The sequence below is a fragment of the Camponotus vicinus genome, unplaced genomic scaffold (assembly GCF_025532165.1).
Source record: "Camponotus vicinus isolate PSW18456_S1 unplaced genomic scaffold, iyCamVici1.0 SCAF_6, whole genome shotgun sequence".
Lineage (NCBI taxonomy): Eukaryota > Metazoa > Arthropoda > Insecta > Hymenoptera > Formicidae > Camponotus > Camponotus vicinus.
The window spans coordinates 14,418,784-14,439,159 of NW_028141978.1; the positions used below are offsets into that span (position 1 = coordinate 14,418,784).

At 35.9% G+C, this 20,376-nt stretch overlaps 1 protein-coding gene across 6 annotated transcripts in view; it reads left to right on the top strand.

Annotated features, from left to right (window-relative positions):
* Nlg-5 (neuroligin 5) overlaps nt 1–20,376 on the top strand; it is a 254,643-nt gene that overhangs the window by 71,581 nt on the left and 162,686 nt on the right. For 5 of the 6 annotated variants that reach the window (XM_083101771.1, XM_083101772.1, XM_083101774.1 and 2 more), the window contains one exon: nt 19,954–20,006. The exons of the other annotated variant lie outside the window; for it this stretch is intronic. The gene's annotated coding sequence lies outside the window, so the exon portion shown is untranslated. The remainder of the gene's footprint in view (nt 1–19,953; nt 20,007–20,376) is intronic. 6 annotated transcript variants of the gene reach the window in all.

Below are 20,376 nucleotides of genomic sequence, written 5' to 3' on the forward strand. Positions count from 1 at the left end.
GAAAAGAATAGGGGGTTCAGCATTCCGTGAGTTTCTTTGTAATGTTTGTAAGGATTACCGCGCGAAAACCATGCAGACGGTATTATTGCAGTTTGCGACTTTCTGGGGAATGACAGAGTTTTGTGTAAAATCGGAGGATCTTTCTCTTTCTTTCTTTCTCTCTCTCTCTCTCTCTCTCTCTCTCTCTCTCTCTCTCTCTCTCTCTCTCTCTCCGGGGGACTCTTTCAATCGCTACATTTTTTATCTCCTTCTCTCGTAAACCGCAAGATAACGCTTGCATAATAATTCTCGCTATCTCGCCGCCTCTCCTCGCTCGTTTACATTTTGTAATAACGTGAATCCGGAAATGATCTATCGTCCTATATACGCCTGACGAGATGGCCAAATGTTAGGCTTCAGAATATATGCATTTGTAACATAAGTGCGAAAGGGTTCCTCTTTCATACCATATACACTTGTGAATCGCGATGTAATGTCTAACCGTTTTAATTACTTATAACGATATCAATTTAACTATACATGTGCATATGTGTGTGATTCCTGATATACTTGGGAACATTTATTTAACAGTCAAAATTCTCTGAAAGAATGACGCTGGGTCTTTAAGTGATTAATTTTAAAGCTTTATTATAAATATATATATATACACAGTGTAACATTTTGGTACTTTATTTCTTAAGTAGGATTGAAAATGGTGTAAATGTTTCTTCTTTATGAGAGACGCAACCAACCAAATTCACAGAGCCTTTGTGAAAGAGCGGCGAGAGCAACAAAAGAACGTCGCGTGCGCCAGCTTGAGATCTTAATCCAGATTTAAACGAGGGGAGGGAAGAGGGGGAGGGGGCGCGGTGGGACGGGGAAGAGGAGGAACGCGTAAGCTATAATCCAAAACGTAAACTGCGGCTAGATGGAAACGTCGCCGTGCATCATAACCGGGAATTGCCCGAGTCTCACTCGCAATTGCTGTACTCCGGCGACTATAAGCCGGTTATAAACTACAGAAATATTTCCAATTGATGCTCTCATGTAAATCTTATCTTAAGACACTGGTCTGGCCGTGTCTCCCTTCCCTCATCCCCTTCCTCTTTCGCTCCCTCCTCTTCCGCTCCCTCCTCCTCCGCTCCTCCCTCTTCCTTCCCATTTCCCTCTCGAGTATCCGTAAGGATGCCGATTATATCACGTAGAAAATCCATTCTATTCCATCAGCCTCGGTACGATATCGTCGGTAACCGTGCAGCGGGCGCTTTTATAGCGCCCAATCATTTTTAAGAGTCCTACGTCCAAGCATATCCTTCGCCATTCTTGTCGAATCCCAAAATCGAATCCCACCATCTCTACCGCTAAAGAAGGGGGGAAGGAAGAACGCAAGTGCGGAAAATACTTTCTCTAGATCGGCGCCCGAATTAAATCCATGATCAGAAATATATATATATATATATATATATATATATATATATATATATATATATATATGTATATACATACGTATAGACATGTGCAGCTGTCGAGCTCTCGAGAGCACCATTAAAATGGAATATGGAGATTTGAGACGAGGTCGGGGTCCTTCAAAAGCGGTCTCCCGTGATTGCATCAACGTACGAAATTTCGTGAGGGCGGATTGTCGAGCCTCTCCCTCCCTCCCTCTCTCTCTCTCTCTCTCTCTCTCTCTCCTCTCTCTCTCTCTCTCTCTCTCTCTCTCTCTCTCTCTCTCTCTCTCCCCCTCTCCCTCTCCCTCTCTCTCCCCCTCCCTCCCTCCCTCCCTCCTCCCTCCTCCCTCCTCCCTCTCCCCTCCCTCTCCCCTCCCTCTCCCTCTCTCTCTCTTTCTCTCTCTCTCTCTCTATATATATATATATATTTTTTTTTTTCTTTCTCTCGCCCCCTCCCTCCCTCCCTCCCTCTCTCTCCCTCCCTCTTTCTCTCTCTCTATAAGATTTTTTGATTGTCGAAATTTTTAAAATTACTTGGTCTAAAGAAAATTATGAGATATCATTTATTTATATCATCGATTGATTGTTTTAAAAATACATGCTATCATGAAAATTTACTTTTTGAAATATTCGACAAAAAAATTTTAGACATTTTATTATACTATTTATTATTTTGGTATACTATGTATGTAATAAATTTTTAATAAATTATGATTTAAAAAAATAAGATATATGAATTATGAATAAAGCGAATCTTAAAATTGCAAGTTTGAGCTATATGAATAAAGTTATATCGACTTATATTAATAAGATGACAATTGCCATAAATTATTATTAGAGAGATGCTTTGTTAAAATGACAATAATTCTAAAGTAGAAACTGCGCATGTGCTTAATAAAAGCACACGATAAAAGCATACATTGCTCTTAAAGTTCTATTAATTAACTCGCTGACTCTACTATAATTTAAAGCCACTGATGAAATTTGCGAACATTTCTACACGCGCATATAAATGTGCACTTGCAATTACATTCGCGAGATTATTGCAATCGTTTAGCCGAAATTTTCGGGATTACTCGCTTGTATGTCCACCATAGTAACCGTCGCGGTAACTATCACAATTACTTCTCGTGGAAACTTTGAATATCAATTTTGCGCTACGAAATATCCGAATAATTCGAGCCGTTTACTTTTTTTCTCACGCGCGAATTGTACGCGAGTGTAACAAGTCAATCATCCATCGCCCATTACTGTAGGTCGCGACAAAGCAATTTGACAGCGACAAAACAGCTGATGTACATAGCCTATCGCGAGAGAAAAAAATTCTCGAGCCGCAATTCACGAAATAAGCGACGAACATAAGCCGCGTAATTAAGTTGGATAAGAGTGACGAGAGATCTCGTTCACACAGTTTCCTCGATTGTGGGAATTAATGCGGCCCATTCGGAAAAAAAGGCGAGGCGCTTCAGCGAAAGCACTTGCCGGAGCGCTACAAAAGCATCTACTATATCAACGTGCCACAACTGGCAAGAAAGGACTACAGAGAGCAAAGCAGCGAAAAAGAGAGAAATTGCCAAGAAACGCGATTGTCTACCGCTTTACGACGAGTCTTACAAAGGATACGGATTTTTAACAGTCGCTCGTTTGGGCTCAACACTTTAGTTAAAATGGCGTTTAAGCTGTTGAATTCTCAATAAGCTCGAAAGCTAATCTCCGTTGCATTTAGCGATGCGACGGAAAGAGAGGAGGAAGAGGAGAAAGAGGAAGAGAGGAAGCGAACGAGTTGGTATCCCTCGTGTTGCTCCGTGCTCTGGTTGGCAATATCACGTCCCTCGACAAGTTTATCTTCACCTCTTTGTATCCACCGTTTCGATCGTTAATTGGGCCGCGACAAGCCGGCGCCGTCGATATCAATTATTCGCAGGTTCGATTGTCGACCCTTCTGCATAGTCATGGTGGTGCAGCCTCGGCCTAAATAAAGTGACTCACCGCGAAGCAAATTCACATTTTGTTCTCTTTTCGAGAGGATAAATTTCAAATTTGAAATCCTATCGATTCTTTTTATTTCGTTTAATTAAAAAAAAAATTATAAATGTTGATTTGACTTGAAATTCAAGTAAGATTCTCTGAAAGATTTTCCTGATTACTGATAAAATGAGAAAAGTTAATTCGAAGTGTCATTTGATGAATACATGCTGTAATTCTTGTTTCTTTGACAAATGGCCGTGAATTATCAGATTTTCGTGGCGATAGAATTCCCCTGTTTCGTGTACGCGACGGGGCAGATCGTCGACGATAACCGCGTTGAACTTTCGTCGAGAAATGGAAAAGTTTGTAGCCTCCCTTAGTGGCGTGACAACGTCCAGGTAAGAGGTGAGAGATAAGGGCGGCTGCGATGAAGGAATAAATCCACGCACAAGAGCGAGCGTGTTCGCGCGAGTGGAAACTTTGTTGGGTGGTAGCCGCGGGAAAACGGCTAGAAAAAGAGGAAAGATGGCAGGCAAGATTGTACAGGGTGGTTTTTATTCTGCTCACCGCGTAATTGACTTCCATGAGAACTGAAATCTTGTCCCAAAGTTTGTTCGACTACTTTATTCCTCACGCAGAGAACCTCTTAAATAGTCAAGCGATAGTACAGTGCGCGTCAACGATCCTGTTCTAGGCGGGGCAAGGGGAGCGTAGAACTGGCCAATCAGTCACTGCCACGCTGCCGGCTGATTGGCCACTTGGACGCTCCCCTTGCCCCGCCTAGGACAGGATCGTTGACGCGCACTGTACTATAACGTTATATGTAGCGAGAATAGCTGGTTGTAAAAAAATTCTCGGTGCGTGAAAATTATCGACGATGTCCATCTGGAATTTAAAAAAGTAAAGAACATACAAAAGTACACTCGGACCATTGCCAATGTCTGGCTATTAGCGTAAATATGTAAATTGAAATCAAGAAAAGCTTCAATCAATTCAAGTCGGAATTGATCCGATCTGGAAATTTTCTTTTCATGGTTTCACTTTGCTTCTCCGCGGACTAAATAAGAACTTGCTTGGCTCTTTAAAATTTAAATTGTCTATCTTACTTCCGACTACTTAAGCGTGACTTGACTAAAATTTTACTTATGTGATGTGATGCAGGTTTAAGTATATAAGAAAAGAAAGAAACAGAGAGAGAGAGAGAGAGAGAGAAAGGGAAAGGGAGAGAGAGACGTGCGCAGATATGCACGCGCAGATTGAGGGAGGTTTAATCGCTGGCACGCCATTCCGGTTACAACTGCCAAGATTCTCATTACAAATCTGGCACCACGAAAACCGAGATTACTACCGTGCCATTGACCACCGTTCATCCCAGCAGACCTCACGTATCCAAACACCCACATACCTACTCATACGTACGTGTTCGCTCCCTCTCTCTCTCTCTCTCTCTCTCTCTGCTTGTGCGAATGAAAACCTCTTCAGGAACTGCATCAAAGGAACGCCTGCCCCGGGCTCTTTATCGAGTCGGTTCGGATCGGGTCGGGTTCAGAGCGGGCTCGTAAGAGCACGCTTCTCAGGAAACTCCGCGTTTGCCCCACGTTTCATCGGCGTCTGTCGTTACCATTGTGCCTGTCGAATTTTACGTCGAATTCCGTTCATGGATCGCCACGTTTGCGGGCCTCTGCGATTGTCTGAGCTTGCGCTCGCTCGTTTGCGATTCGTCGTCGGATCTAATCTCGCGGAATTGAAGGTAGTGGCACCCGAGCGCGACTTCCGCCAACGACAGCGATTTCGACAGTTCATGATCTCTCTCTCTCTCTCTCTCTCTCTCTCTCTCTCTCTCTCTCTCTCTCTCTCTCTCTCTCTCTCTCTCTCTCTCTCTCTCTCTCTCTCTCTCTCTCTCTCTCTCTCTCTCTCTCTCTCTCTCTCGCTCTCTCTCTCTCTCTCTCTCGCTCTCGCTCTCGCTCTCGCTCTCGCTCTCGCTCTCGCTCTCGCTCTCGCTCTCGCTCTCGCTCTCGCTCTCGCTCTCGCTCTCGCTCTCGCTCTCGCTCTCGCTCTCGCTCTCGCTCTCTCTCTCGCTCTCGCTCTCGCTCTCTCTCTCTCTCTCTCTCTCTCTCTCTCTCCCATGTTAAATTCCAGGTCTATTGCACTATGGAATTTGTAATGCAATTAAGATTTTGTTGCGCATTTGCATCTTATAATTTTACGAAAAATTCCTCTTTTCCATTGCTTACAATATAAAGGTTACCACGATTTTTCTTTTTTGTTTACGATTTAAATAACTAAGAAGGTACATGCTGCTTCGAGTTATGTCTCTTATAAGATTCTTTTATAAAATTCTACAAAAAGGAAAGCCTAAAGGGTGGAGAAGAGACAAAGCGACTTCTGAAAGTGACGATTATGCTAGTATATTGTATGTACAAGGGCGGAAAATATATTCCCGGCATTGCGGAATGATTGAATTCTGATTCGAAATTCCGATCACGGAACGATAGGGCAATTTACGGTGAAGTGCCAGTAGACAGCTGTTGTATAATGTACGAGCATAATGCAGTTTATAGCCGTACACGAGAATGATTCCAATATACGAGTGCACAATTTACCGCACTGCTTCAAACGAGATTGACGCAAAGTTCCTAAAATACGAGGTATTCTATACAACCATTATCCTGGAAGAATTTTTCCTACCACGTCTCATCCTTAACTTTCCTCTCACATATTTTATCTGATCTCTCATTCTGTTCGCTCTAAAAATCACTTCGTTATTATATATATTCCAAACAACGACCCTGAACTCATTATAGTTAGTGAAATTCTTTTCAATCCCGACTATTTCCTCAAGTAAAGGGAGAATGTTATACTAGAGAATGTTATACTTTAACTATGTACTTTATCAGAAAGATACATAATTACATACGCTCGCTACCTCTACTTAAGCAGCTACTTTAATAGCATTCGATTTTCCGGCGATCAATACGTATCTCATTGTACCTCTTGTACAAGTACATATCTTGTCATACGTTAAAGTACGTTGAACAATAATATAACATTATTAATGATAATAAACAAAGAAGGAGCGAATGAATCTATGCGTTATTATTAATACGAAGATTATATTATCGTAAGGAAATAGAATTAATAAAACACAAAGGGGTAAAATATATACTTATCATAATGATTATATAAATATATATATATATATATATATATATATATATTATTACAAGAGAGATACTACTGCAAATTGCAAGATTTGTTAATTAGTTTCGTGAATTGGTCTCTCGGTGCTTTTACAGTTATAAGTTAAATATAAAGACGATCTTAACTAGATGAAGCGAATTTTTGAAGGGACGGCACCGCCTCGCATAAGGGAGCGTCTTCGCTTTGAGGTAGCGAAGATCCCGAGTTACTTTTAATACAGCGTGGTATCTTGTAAATTAGTTTTGCGAGGAAAGCTTTTGCGTGGAAGAATAGGCGCGAGATAGTCTTGTAAAATATAATCTCTCTTTTGCGCTGCTATAAATTAGATGAAGGTGTTGCAAGGAACGTCTTAGTCTAATGGAAGGGAGAAGAGATGGTGACTCTCGCGAGAAATTAATGACTAATGGCGTAAAGAAAAAAGAGAGAAAAAAAAGAGCGTAGCGGAAACGCGAAATCAGTTTTCAAAAATACGATTCCAATAATAGAATTTTTTGGCCGCCTCCCTCGATTGTTAATAAAACGGTTCGATGGCCCGTCAAATGATTTCTGTGCGAGATGAACGATTATAGATTTTTCCGAAAAATGTGGGACACGTATCGATTGTCGAAAACTCCACGTCACATGACAGGGTGCGTTTGCAAGTGCACTACGCGGGATCGAGAGCCGGAGGAGAGGTGCTCGCGATCGGAAATGTACGCTGACGGCCGGCGATGAGAATTATAAGCGTATGATGTTCACAATTTCGAGGCGCGGATCAGCGATATTTCATTACTAAAATATTAACGTGCTCCGTTGAGCCAAACTTTTGATTAATCTACACGCTCGAGCGATGCAGCAAGTTGAAAATTAATATTAGATTCCAAGTGACTTTCCAACGATGCGGAGTATTGCATTTCGCGAATGTTACACACACGCACAAGTCATAATTATCGGATATATATGCAAGATAGATATAAAATATCTACTGCGATAATTAATATGCAAAAGAGATTTTCATCCCTTTGAATGCGAATGCCTAAAGCACCGCACACGCTTTTTACAGGTTTTATCTTCCCAGACGGTGCACGAGCAAATTAAAAGTTGCTTTAAAACATTGTTTCTTCCGCCATGTTTGTAGTTTTGATTAATGAATTGTGCTTCGTTCTCTTTTGCCGTCGCAGTTTTTTTGTCTTCTTTTGTGAGGAGTAGAGAGAAAGGATATTAAGTACAAATTTAATAATTATTAACGGCGACTGCGAAAGCCACTTGACTGAATATAATTTATATATATATATATATATATATATATATATATATATATATATATATAATAAATATATATATTATTAAATAAAATTTTTAATTTTTAATTTTTAATTTTTAAATAAAAAAATTTTATTTAATTCAAGAAACTATTTATTTGGTGGGTATATATATATATATATATATATATATATATATATACCCACCAAATAAATAGTTTCTTGAATTAAATAAAATTTTTTTATTTAAAAATTAAAAATTAAAAATTAAAAATTTTATTTAATTCAAGAAAGCTATATGTATATTCAGTAGGTACTAATCACGTATAATTTTTAACCAACTATTTTTTTATATTTCAATTTTACAAAATACTTATTAAAATTTATTACTTAGAAAAATTCTGATTTCTTTAGTTTTAAAAAACATTGTACTTAATTTAATAAATTCTAGTATATATTTCATGAAAATAGTATTTAAATATAAATGATGTATAAATAAAAAATAATGTACTCAATATTTAATTAGAATTAAATGCCTTTGCTTAAATGAAATAAATAATTCTTTCCATTTTCGAAGCAAAAATTTCAGAAAACGAGAAAACAAATTTACTTGAGTTAAAAGAATTTTTCCCTCAGTGTATGTGTGCTAATATAAATCTCAGATACATATATACTCACATTTATATAATATGTGTGTATGTATTGTATTTGTATGTGAATGAGACTATTAAAAAAACTTTTCATGGAAGAACTAATAAATTTCTATCAAAGGGATATTATCTTCCGCGGACATGAAATTCAAAATGTCACCGTTGTCACTTTGCAATTGTAGGTTATAAACCTACCGACGAAAATTTCAGACTATTACACGTTACCCGATGCAATGTCCGCTCGTACGATGTATTAATTGCAGCGCGGTCTGCGCGATTTTTCGTTATTTACTTTTGATGAGTCCAATGTCATAGTTTCTCGCGGTTATAATATTTCACAATCATCCGCCTTGTCGAGAATATCGACCGAAAATATTCGAGATCCCGGTAAATAACACCTCGGCGCCGAAATTAATTGTCGCGTGTAATTTCATTGAGAGGTGTACTCGGTGCCCCCTTTCATGATGTTAATTTAGCGGGTTAGCTCGCCAAGTACGCGGACCGTTGCGTTGTCGCGAAATTATTAATGGCAATAGCAATCATCGTGCCATCATTATGCCGGCAAATTAAATATACCACTAAGCGTTACTTGTCAGCATGCACACCAAAGTACCCGCATAATAGGCCTGTATATGGAAATTTGTCTGGACGTATTATACAGGAAGGGAGAAAAGGCATTGCATTTTGAATATTTTTTAAAATATATTTGATAGATTATCTGATACGTTTATTACAAAAACCACTTGTTACTCGGGTTCTCAGAGAAATTTCCACTTGAAATTAATTATTTAATATCGCCTTTTCAAAGTGGAAAAGAGAAATGTACATATTATTGCCACACAATATTTAGCTTAACATTATTTCATGCAATTTGATTCTCCTCCTCTTTTATAAGTGTAGCAAGTAAGAGTTCGGATTATATATTTCTCTCTTGTTTCAATTCACATCAAGTTTTTATGTGCTAGCTTACAGAAAATTTTAAAAAAGTGAGAGAAAGAAAAAAAGGTGTGAGTAGATATAAAAGGAAAAAAATAAAACGCTTTTTTTTAACAAAAGTACGATCTTTTTACTAAAAAAAATAAGCTTTGTTTTTCAAAATTTTATTTTCTTTTCCATATATTATTATTATTATTATATTAATTATTGTATTGATTTTTGTATTATTTTCGATTTTTTAAATGATAAATTTGAATTAATCATCACTATTTTTAAATGTAAATCGCATTACAATTGTTTATAAAGTTATGTAATTTTTAATTAGATGTATAATTACTATTCTTAAGTTTCCAAAAATAAATCAAGATTGAACTTGAATAAATTGTTTTTATTACAAATACAAAAATATAGTTTGCAAATTTTAAAAAAATTTAAAAACTTTAACAAACCTTTAAAAACTTTAGTTATTATTTTAATATAATAAAAAAGAACTAAAGTTTTATATTTTTAATTCATTTTTTCCGGAAATAATTTTAATGGATTAATAGGATTTTTGCAATTAAAATGATATCAAATACGACATAATGCGGATAAAATTTTCAATTATATAACAATAAAATATATACAATAAAAATTTGTGCTATACATTTAATTGAAAATGATACGAATGTCATATTTGATGTAATTTGCCGCAAAAGTTTTATTAATTCATTAAAATTATTTGAGAGAAGATTATTTGAAAAGAGAGAAATTAAAAATATAAAAACTTTAATTATGTTATTATATTAACAGTAAAATATAAGGAAAAATTATATTTTTTTAAAAAAATAATTAAAAAATATTAAACTTGATGTTTTTTAAATGAAAAAGAACACATTCTTTTTCAACGTTTACTTTCTATTTAAAAAATGGTTCTTTTACATCTCCAGGTTTAAGGGTTAAGTTTAGCTATTACATAAATGTGCTCACATCTCATTATGCAAAGTATATTATATTACGACTGCGATGTGCACGTGAAGAGTCGTAAACGTGCGTTTTGACTGCGACGCAGAGTCTAATTGTCGCACAACTATCACGCGTAATTACAATTATGTCATTACACGTCACGGTAAATAAGAGCGTAAACACGCACGTACGTGACGATTGCAAACCTTTCGTTGCTCGCCTCCGTCCCTTACTTTGCCGTTGTTTTCTCGCTCATTCGACGAAAACTATCCTCATATTTTTCGGATAGTTATCAGCGCGTTTGCCGAACTCCGAAATTAATTACGCGACTAATTCAATTATTCTCGGAGTTAAAAGCATCCTTTGTGAAAAAGTTATGAATTTATGGGGAGTATCCGGGACGCGAGCGATATACGTTTCCCCATTCGACCTCGGATACTAAAATGGTGAATGAGATGCTGTTCCATTTTACTTTGTTTAAGCTTGTCAGTAAAATAATATCAACTATGATCAGTCGGGTATCGTCACTTTTTCGAGAATGTGAGAGAAATAATTCAAAGTTATTCGGAAATAATAAAAATAATTGAAAGAATATAATACACACACAAAAATACACGAGCCAGTATAAGATTACCCTATATAATAAATGAAAAGTATTTCTACTTTTAAAATAGTCATTTCTTATTAATTTTTATAAATGAAAAGAATATAAAATTCAAAATTCTTAATTAGCTCTCATTTTCATGATACAATTTCTTATGCAATTTAGAAAAATAAATCAATTTTTGTCAAGAAAATTTTAAGTCCAAAGGATTTAGCTTGGCACATATCGAGCCTAAGCACATAATCGAGACGAAAGCCATATTATTTAAATTTATTTTGTTTGTTATAAGTTAGTGCAAACCTAATATTTTGTAAAGCTGCTGTTTTTCTTTAATATTTTGTTTTGTTTCATATTTCATTTTTAAAATACTGCGTAAATCGATATTTTATATATATATTGCAGTGACATTTTCATTTCAAAACTCTGCAATTACTCCTTTAATCAAGACAGGATCATAATTATTTCAGTCATCATTATTTTTAAGATAGAAAATCAAGTCCTAGACACATACTTACTGTAATTCATGTACAATAAATCTGATTGATTGGCAAGTAATGTATGGTCAATACTTTTCTCTCTTCCCATGATATAGCGAGAACCTAAAGATTACGAAAGTAATTATTATCTTTGCATAGTGCCTGCTCTTCAGCATGGAATGGCGAAAAAACAGTGAATCATTAATTATGCAAATTAATTATGCAATATTCCATTAATTATGTGATCAGTATCATATGGAGCTGACTCGTTTGTTCCTATCCCATCAGAATAATCCGATAAAGACACGGAGATTGATTGACAAGCATCGTTTACCTTAATATTAAATTCTTCCGTAAAACTTACTAAATTCTATTTTATTAAAAAAATTGAATATTATGTCTGGAAACCTAGACCTAATAAAAATATTGTCATATTTTTTTTCCTCGTTCCGCACTTTTAGTAAGAATTTTATAAAAGGAAGGAAATTTTTATTTTTTTTTTTTTTTTGTATACATCAGTGTATGTGTTTCATTAATAAAATATTTCATAATATCACGAATTATGAATGATATACTTTTACTGCTGTTGGAATTGTGTGCTTACACAGCAACAATAAAAAAAAGAAGAAAAAAGCTCGTGTAAAACCGGGAAAGGCATTGATGTGAAGCCTCCTACCGCAGCTGTTAGCAGCGAATTAACGAGCGTTCGTGCTGTGTTACGTCAGCAGGAGTGGACACCGCCGCAGCGTGGGACACTGGATGTTAATAGCAATGTAAATATCAGCCTACCGTATGCGATAACACGCATGCGGTCTATGGGACGCGCGGCGCGATAATATGACCGACTTCACTATGTAAATCTCTTATTGCTCCTACTAGGTCCGCTTTTAACGTTCGGACTTAATTCCACGCTGCGAGTTTGCCATTTGCCGCCGTATATACAGAGCGCTTTGGAATACCTTCGATGTTATTTCGATAACTATATTTCAAGAGAGATCTATAAAAAGTTCATTTCTCTTAAGGGGATCCCTCATTTACATTACATTTTTATTTATCGGTAAAAAAACCGACAAAAACACCGGGAGTGTGCCATTTTTTATTGCCTGTATAGAAATAAATCCTCTCCAGAATTGAAGTATACACGCAAACGGACACGTGAAAACTCTATACAGTATGAGATTTTATATTGAGAAAGAAAATAAATATAAAATTACATTTTTATTTATCGACTTCTTAAGGGGATCCCTCATTGAACGGCGAACTTTTACACGATTACAGCTCCCTCATCTAATCCTCATTCCGTATCTCTCTCTATCACGTTATTTATAAAGAAGATGCACTGCTTTTTCCACTCTACTTTACCGATATTTCAGGTACATACGGACTGAAATTTTCGGAAGAATGCCATTTATTAATTAGGCAATTAAATTCAGTTTTTATAGTTCGACAATGTTCTACGGTGCAGTACACAATCGTGAAAACTACTGTTTTATGCATAAAAGCTATAAAACTTTTATAAGAAGCTAATATTTGTACAAGTTGACAGCTCTGACGCCATGTTGATTTAAGAAGTCGATAAATAAAAATGTAATTTTATACTTATTTTCTTTCTCAATATAAAATCTCATACTATATAGAGTTTTCACGTGTCCGTTTGCGTGTATACTTCAATTCTGGAGAAGGATTTTTAATTCTATACAGACAATAAAAAATGCAACACTTCCGAAAATTACGGTGTTTTTGTCGATAAAACAGGCGACTCCGGCATCCTCTTAAATCAACATGGCGTCAGATCTGTCAACTTGTACATATATTAGCTTCTTATAAAAGTTTTATAGCTTTTATGCATAAAACAGTAGCTTTCACGATTGTGTACTGCACCGTAGAACATTGTCGAACTATAAAAACTGAATTTAATTGCCTAATTAATAAATGGCATTCTTCCGAAAATTTCAGTCCGCATGTACCTGAAATATCGGTAAAGTAGAGTGGAAAAAGCAGTGCATCTTCTTTATAAATAACGCGATAGAGAGAGATGCGGGATGAGGATTAGATGAGGGCGCTGTAATCGTGTAAGAGTTTGCCATTCAATGAGGGATCCCCTTAATCGCCATGTTGGTAATTTTCAAATGACGCTTTCTCGCGCTTGTTTTTCGGATTTGAAATCAATGGTGTTCCCATAAATTTCTTCCTTCAGTTTATACGATTTTTGATACATCCTGTATATTGGGATAAATGTACATATGCATGTGTATAGTCGCAACACACCGTCTGCCCAGACCGTAGTAAAATCGCAATTTCGAATTTGTAATTCAAATCGGCGCGATACAAGATAAATTACTGACCCATCCACGCCTCCTCTCGTTTTCCTTCTGAGGGAAGGATCCATCTACCTGATATTCTGGCGCACAAATAAACTATCCTACTTGTACAATATTCCGAGCTATTCCGCTGGGCTAATTTCCCAATTAAAGCGAGTTATTGGCCGATCTCGTGTCGTTCTCGCAATATAGGTTTCCTCCTCTTAAAGTTCCTTCTCCTATCGGAGGTTGGAAATTATCGTGGCAATCCTGATTTTATTCGCAGCAATCTTCTGAAGAGTTGATTAAAACTCATTCCAAACCTTTCCCTCAAAATTCTTCCTTCTTCCAATACTTCTCCTTCTCTTTAATTTTCCTTGTAACAAGCTGTAGCAGATAATAATACTACTCACTCCTCATGATCAAGATACTCCAGTTAATATAAGCTTAATCAATTAAAATTAACTGAAGTTTAACTCATTCCTTTTTTGTCAAATAAAGGATCTAAAAAAAATATTTTATTCTCGATTCTTCATGTTTCTATGTTTTTTTCAATAGCTATCGATTTTTATCTTACATTTACACATTGCAATTTCTCTTATCGTTATCTCTTTCGTTAAATCCTCCTTTTTTGCTTTACAATTTGCTGGCAAACCATTAATCGATGCGACACCGACATTTGTGTAAAAAGCGGATTTCCACCTCGGGAGACACTGAATATTAAAATAAAGTGTCATGTATTTAACTGGCGCAATAATTAAACATACACAATGTACCGTAATAGAATTCCCTGTCGTTCGTTCAGAATATTGCGAGGTGACGAGTAAATTGTAGGACGCGCCGCGCAAATATAAAATTGCTGATTGAAACGCGCGCGAAACACGAACGAACGTACGAAAATATTTTGACGTCCGTTACAAAATTATCCGGATGTTGAACGACGATTAATAGATATCTTGCAAAAATTTCACTAGCTTGCAAAAAAGTAAAAAAAAAAAAAACAATACCATACCGGACCCATCGTTGATGCATTCATTATGTATATTTAATATTTGCGTAATTGCTTTTGCTTTATTACTCCATGGAGTATCGTATTTCGATTACTCTTGATAACACGATTTTCGACAATCACCGTACATGAAATTTCGCAGCGGCTGCTATCGGCCTATCATTTCACCGGCAATGAGTATCATTAATATTCATTTTAATGTTCTTTGATTGCTGTAACAATAAACGCTAATAATATTATCCATTTAATGCGCGTGCAGTCTTTTTCGAATATTAACGCAACGAGAAACGAGAATTATAATAATGATAAATAACAAAAAAAAGTTCTCTTTCTCAGAAAGTTGACAAATAAATTCTTTTTCTTTTTTACATATATTGAAGACAATAATTAACAAGACATATCACATTAATATATACAGGGTGTCCCAGACTTAACGAATCAGCCGTTAATGGTAGATTCCTGAGATCATTTGGAAACGAAAATCTTAATACCAAAATGTTGAGAAAGATGTAGTTTCGGTGCTACAAAAGATTAAAGATTACCAATCGGCGCGTTACGTTCTCCTGTGTTCAGGGACATAGCGCATCAAGAGGTCCGCGTGCGCGATAATATCGATATCGATAGAAGAATCAATATAAAATAAAAAATAGGATTCTGCAGTGAGCGCGATTGTGTCTTGGATGCGACAGTAATCAGTAGTTTGAACATTTTTATGAAGTCTTCCTCAACATTTTGGTACTAGAATTTTCGTCCCCAAATGATCTCAGGAATCTGCTATTAACGGCTGATTCGTTAAGTCTGGGACACCCTGTATAAAATAATAATATATATAAAATAAATATTTTCTAAAGAAGGAAATATATCGTTTATGTTACTTCGTTTTTTATATGATAAACATCGCGAAAATCAAGAACTTTACGTATTTATGCTAAATGTTTACCGGGGAGGATCGCGGAGGAGACAGAAATTCGTTCCCCCGCGGAAATTTGTTCTCGCGCAAAACAAGAAACCCCCTAATGTTGAAACTCGCAAACAATTTTCACGCTCGCTATGAAGAAGCGACGGTAAATTCCGGAGGTGGATGACGGTGCATGGGAATCCAAGGCGGATCGATGTCGGATAAAAACAACGGATTACAGAAGTGCAGCGAACTCGCGGGCTCCGGGAGTGGAGAGCTCATAAATAAAAGATATTGCCGGGGTTTTGAGAATGGGAGGAGGGGGAGGGGAAGGGAGAAAGGGCGGACAATTATTCTCGAATAGAACGACGTGCTTCTTGTGTCATCGAATACATTACCTACGGTATATATATATGTATATGTGTGTGTATATATGTCTACATTGCACGATGCACGATGCTTATATTATTTCGCCTCGCGAGATTCCGCTTAACCCAAGCCCCGATCGTCGTCGCCGCTCCACTAGCGTCTTTTTCCACTGGCGACAAAAACGCGGCGCGAGTCGAGGAGGGACGATACTACCGAACGAGTGCATATTGCGCCGGAATTATTCTATGCAAATCGCATTATTCCCGCCTCACCGCATTACAACCGTCCGTAATGTATTCCGGAGGGGGATTTATGCGGCTTTGCCGGAATAATACCTGACTTAACACATTACTAAGGAGAGAATCGGGCGCGACAATAAGAGACTCGGTAAACGGGATGAGATCTCTCGCGGTTGTTCTTATAATTAGTTCTAATTACGTATGATTTGGAGCTTCGCGTATATTGTAACAAGCGTGTGATTATTATTACAGCAGTTTGTATGCAATGACAATTGTGATTGTAAATTAAATATCTAAAAAATTACCGCAAATTTTGGTCACCATATATCAGTACTATTTATCTTACAATTTTTTATTTTAATTTTAATTACACATTTAATTACACACACAATAATAATTTTCTAACAATAGCGCGTTTTCTAATAATATTGCAAAAGAGAGATAAATTATATATACGAAAAAAATACAGTATCGGTCAAAAATGTTGCGTTTTTAGAAATAGAAATTTTAGAAATTGAAAAGTTATTATTTTAATGAATAAAAACATATACAGGATGTTTCATGGAAAATTACTGAAATTAGCTGTCATTTTTAAACATATAGAGAGCAGAAAAATTAAGATATCTTCTAATAGAGAACATTTGCATAGCAATTTTATTTATATATAAGACTAAAGATATTTTTATTAAATATTATTTTTATTTAATAAACTGAAATAAATATTATTTAATTAAATTTTACAAGAGAATGTCACAATTTTATTGATGTAATATATTTTCGAATTAAGTCTTTTTCGTGACGAAAATATAAAAAAAAAATATTACATAAAATTTTTTATAGTTTTCGAAAATCTTGATTCGGAAAATACTACATCATTAAGATTGTGACATTCTTTTATAAATGTTTATTAAATGATAAAAATATCTTCGATTATCTTCAACATGTAAATGAAACTGTTAAATCTATTAAAAGATATTTACTTATATATAAGACTAAAGATATTTTTATTAAATATTATTTTTATTTAATAAACTTAAATAAATATTATTTAATTAAATTTTACAAGAGAATGTCACAATTTTATGGATGTAATATATTTTCGAATTAAGTCTTTCTCGTGACGAAAATATAAAAAAAAAATATTACATAAAATTTTTTATAGTTTTCGAAAATCTTGATTCGGAAAATACTACATCATTAAGATTGTGACATTCTTTTATAAATGTTTATTAAATGATAAAAATATCTCCGATTATCTGTAATTCATATGTAAATGGAACTGTTAAATCTATTAAAAGATATTTATCCTCTATTAAACGATATTTTACTTTCTCCATTTTTTATATACGTTTAAAAATGACAAGTGATTAATGTCAGCAATTTCCCGCGAGATATCTTGTATAAATATTACCAAATTATATTATCGTTGTTATTTTTTATGCTGTAATTTTAGAAACTTGAGTAAAACAGCTAGGGAAGCAAAAAATAAAAAACTTAATTATTTACTTGTGCTTTCTGTATTCTTTGGATAGTGATGCGATATTTTTGACTGATAAAGAGCGAAATAAGGACAGATGTATATTTATTGTCAGATAAAACTGCGCAATTTATATATGAGCTAACTAGATTAACTGGCTAAAATATAATCTTCTTTACGGCTCGAGGAGCTTAACGATCCGCTGTGTATTCGATAATGGCGATACCGGTGCCATTAAAAGACGCTTGTCTGCCGGCTCTCTGTTGGCCGTGGATTTGCATAAAATGATTGGAAATCTCCGAGAAAGAATGCTCGTTACTCAGTGCGTTATCGTGCGTGATGTCACCCTAATATACGATACTCATCGTACAAACAGATGACGCCGTTTTCGAAACAATGGCCGGATATGAATAAAAATCGAGTGTAATAATCTCTCTCTTTCTCCTTTGTGTATCCGCACGAAAATGGATAATTATTCTAAGTTTATACTCAATTTCTCGCGAATAAGAGCGACACGAGATTACGCTGCAGGTTCATGCGATATTGTAAACACGCTGATACTTCACCAGGAGTTAACGTCGCGGACACGAACCGCTGCGCGGCAATAAATTACAACGTAGATTAGAATAGTTAATGCCAGAGCCCCGTTCGAACGGGCGCCGCTACCTAGTAAATCTTGCAATAGTGTTGTAAACTGATGGGACCAGATGCGAGGAAAAGGGGAGAAACATATCAGAGACGCGAGTCGCGTCTAATACCATTAACAATACATCAAACTCAAACCTGGAGAAAATGCTGGTGATCCCGAGAGATATCTTGCGCGTTCGTGGAATAATATTTTTCTTCGGGGAAATAGCATATTTATCATTTCGCGGCGTGAATGAAAGGATCTACATAAAAAGAAGGGAAAAAAAGGAATTTTTGGTGAAGCGATCCATGCGAATGTGAAAAATTATACGCATCCGAAGTGGGGGATACCCGCCAGAATTCCCCATCCGACATAAGTGATTTCTCTCGCTTCTCCGGCCCAGGTCCCTCTTGTCCTGATGTATCTCCCATTTCGGAGAGTTTCGAAGTTTCGACGACGAACGAGCCCGGTTTCGCGCGAAATTGCTGTCCCTCACAAAATCTTAACGCGAGTCCGTCGACAGTCAATTACTGGCGAGTGCTGAAATCAGCCTAAATGTCGGCTGGAGGGATTCCCGGGGAGGATAGGGAGCGGCGGTGACCTCCCGTGCGAAGGACGATGGATGCTTTCCTCGACGGTGGTGGCGGTTTACCAGTTGAAGGCGCCAGGACCAGGACCGGAATTTTCGAACAAAAGAGCGGTGGTTCTGATTTAGTGGCGTGCATAATTTCGTCCTGGTCATAAATTAATATTTCCACCCCTTTTGTCCATTCGTCGACCTGCCTGCGGTCGCGGAAGAAAAGGATCTTGATGAATGAAAATCCTTTTACAAATTCCGATGATATATACGGGCGCGTCGTAATTTTGTCAACAGCCTGAATTTACGCGATTGTGCGACACTTTGTCCCACACTTCGAACGCGAAATTTGTCGCGCTGGGGTTATTAGCATTTAAATTATACCAATATACGACGATTATCGCCAAAAAGTTAATTCAGTATTATTAATTGATCGATAGCGCGTAAAAATTGAGATATAATATAACTATCAATTTTAATTGGAAAACATCTCCTTTGATTTATTCGTAGCATTTGCAGTATATTATTAACATTCGTGAAATGCAAATAATATTTTCCTATCACATTTTATAAACAGATAAATTATTGTATAATTTGGTAAAATAGATGTTTATTAGAAAATGTAAGCAAAATGTGTGTCACTTTATATTGAATAATTTTCTCTATTGTTCTTTTTTGTTCTAAAAGTATATGAAAATTGTATGTCATAATTGCGTTTATACTTTTATGAATTATATGACTAGAAATTTAAAATTAAAATAAATATCCTTTTTCGCCTCGGTTCGGCTTTGGTGAGAGAAATTCATTTATTATTTCAATGATTATACGCTTTAATAACATTAGAGACTGAAAACAATTTCTATATATACAATAATTAACGTTAATTTATATCAATTACAATATCTGAAAGCATTTGGATTATCCGATAATTATCATTTATTTAACATAGTTAATTGTCTTGTGTAACATTCATCATAATTATTAATATTTTCCATATTTTTGTTACAGATTTTCCGTCGTACCGGATTATATACCGTATTAAGCTGCACGATTCCCTTAAGGTAAGATTTTGCTAAAAGAAGATTAACATTTACAGAAACTTGATTTAAATTCGACGCAGTTGTATGAAACGAAATAAAGACGTAAAAAGAAAAAATTATCCACAAACGTTTCGAATGAAAAGGCGGGAATTTAAGGACGATGGAACTGCATCGCAGAACGATATATTGCGATGTAAAACTACAAACGTTAAAATTAAACAGTCCGTTAACAGCTTCGGAGCGTTTCCATCAATTTAGGCTCGGCTCTTTTTTTTTTTTTTATTCGAAACGACCGCCAAGCCTGGTCGTGCTCGCGAAAATTTAAATGTACGTCGGCGGATATATACGCGAATGTGTGTCTCTACGTGTACGCGAAGCTTATCTACGGATT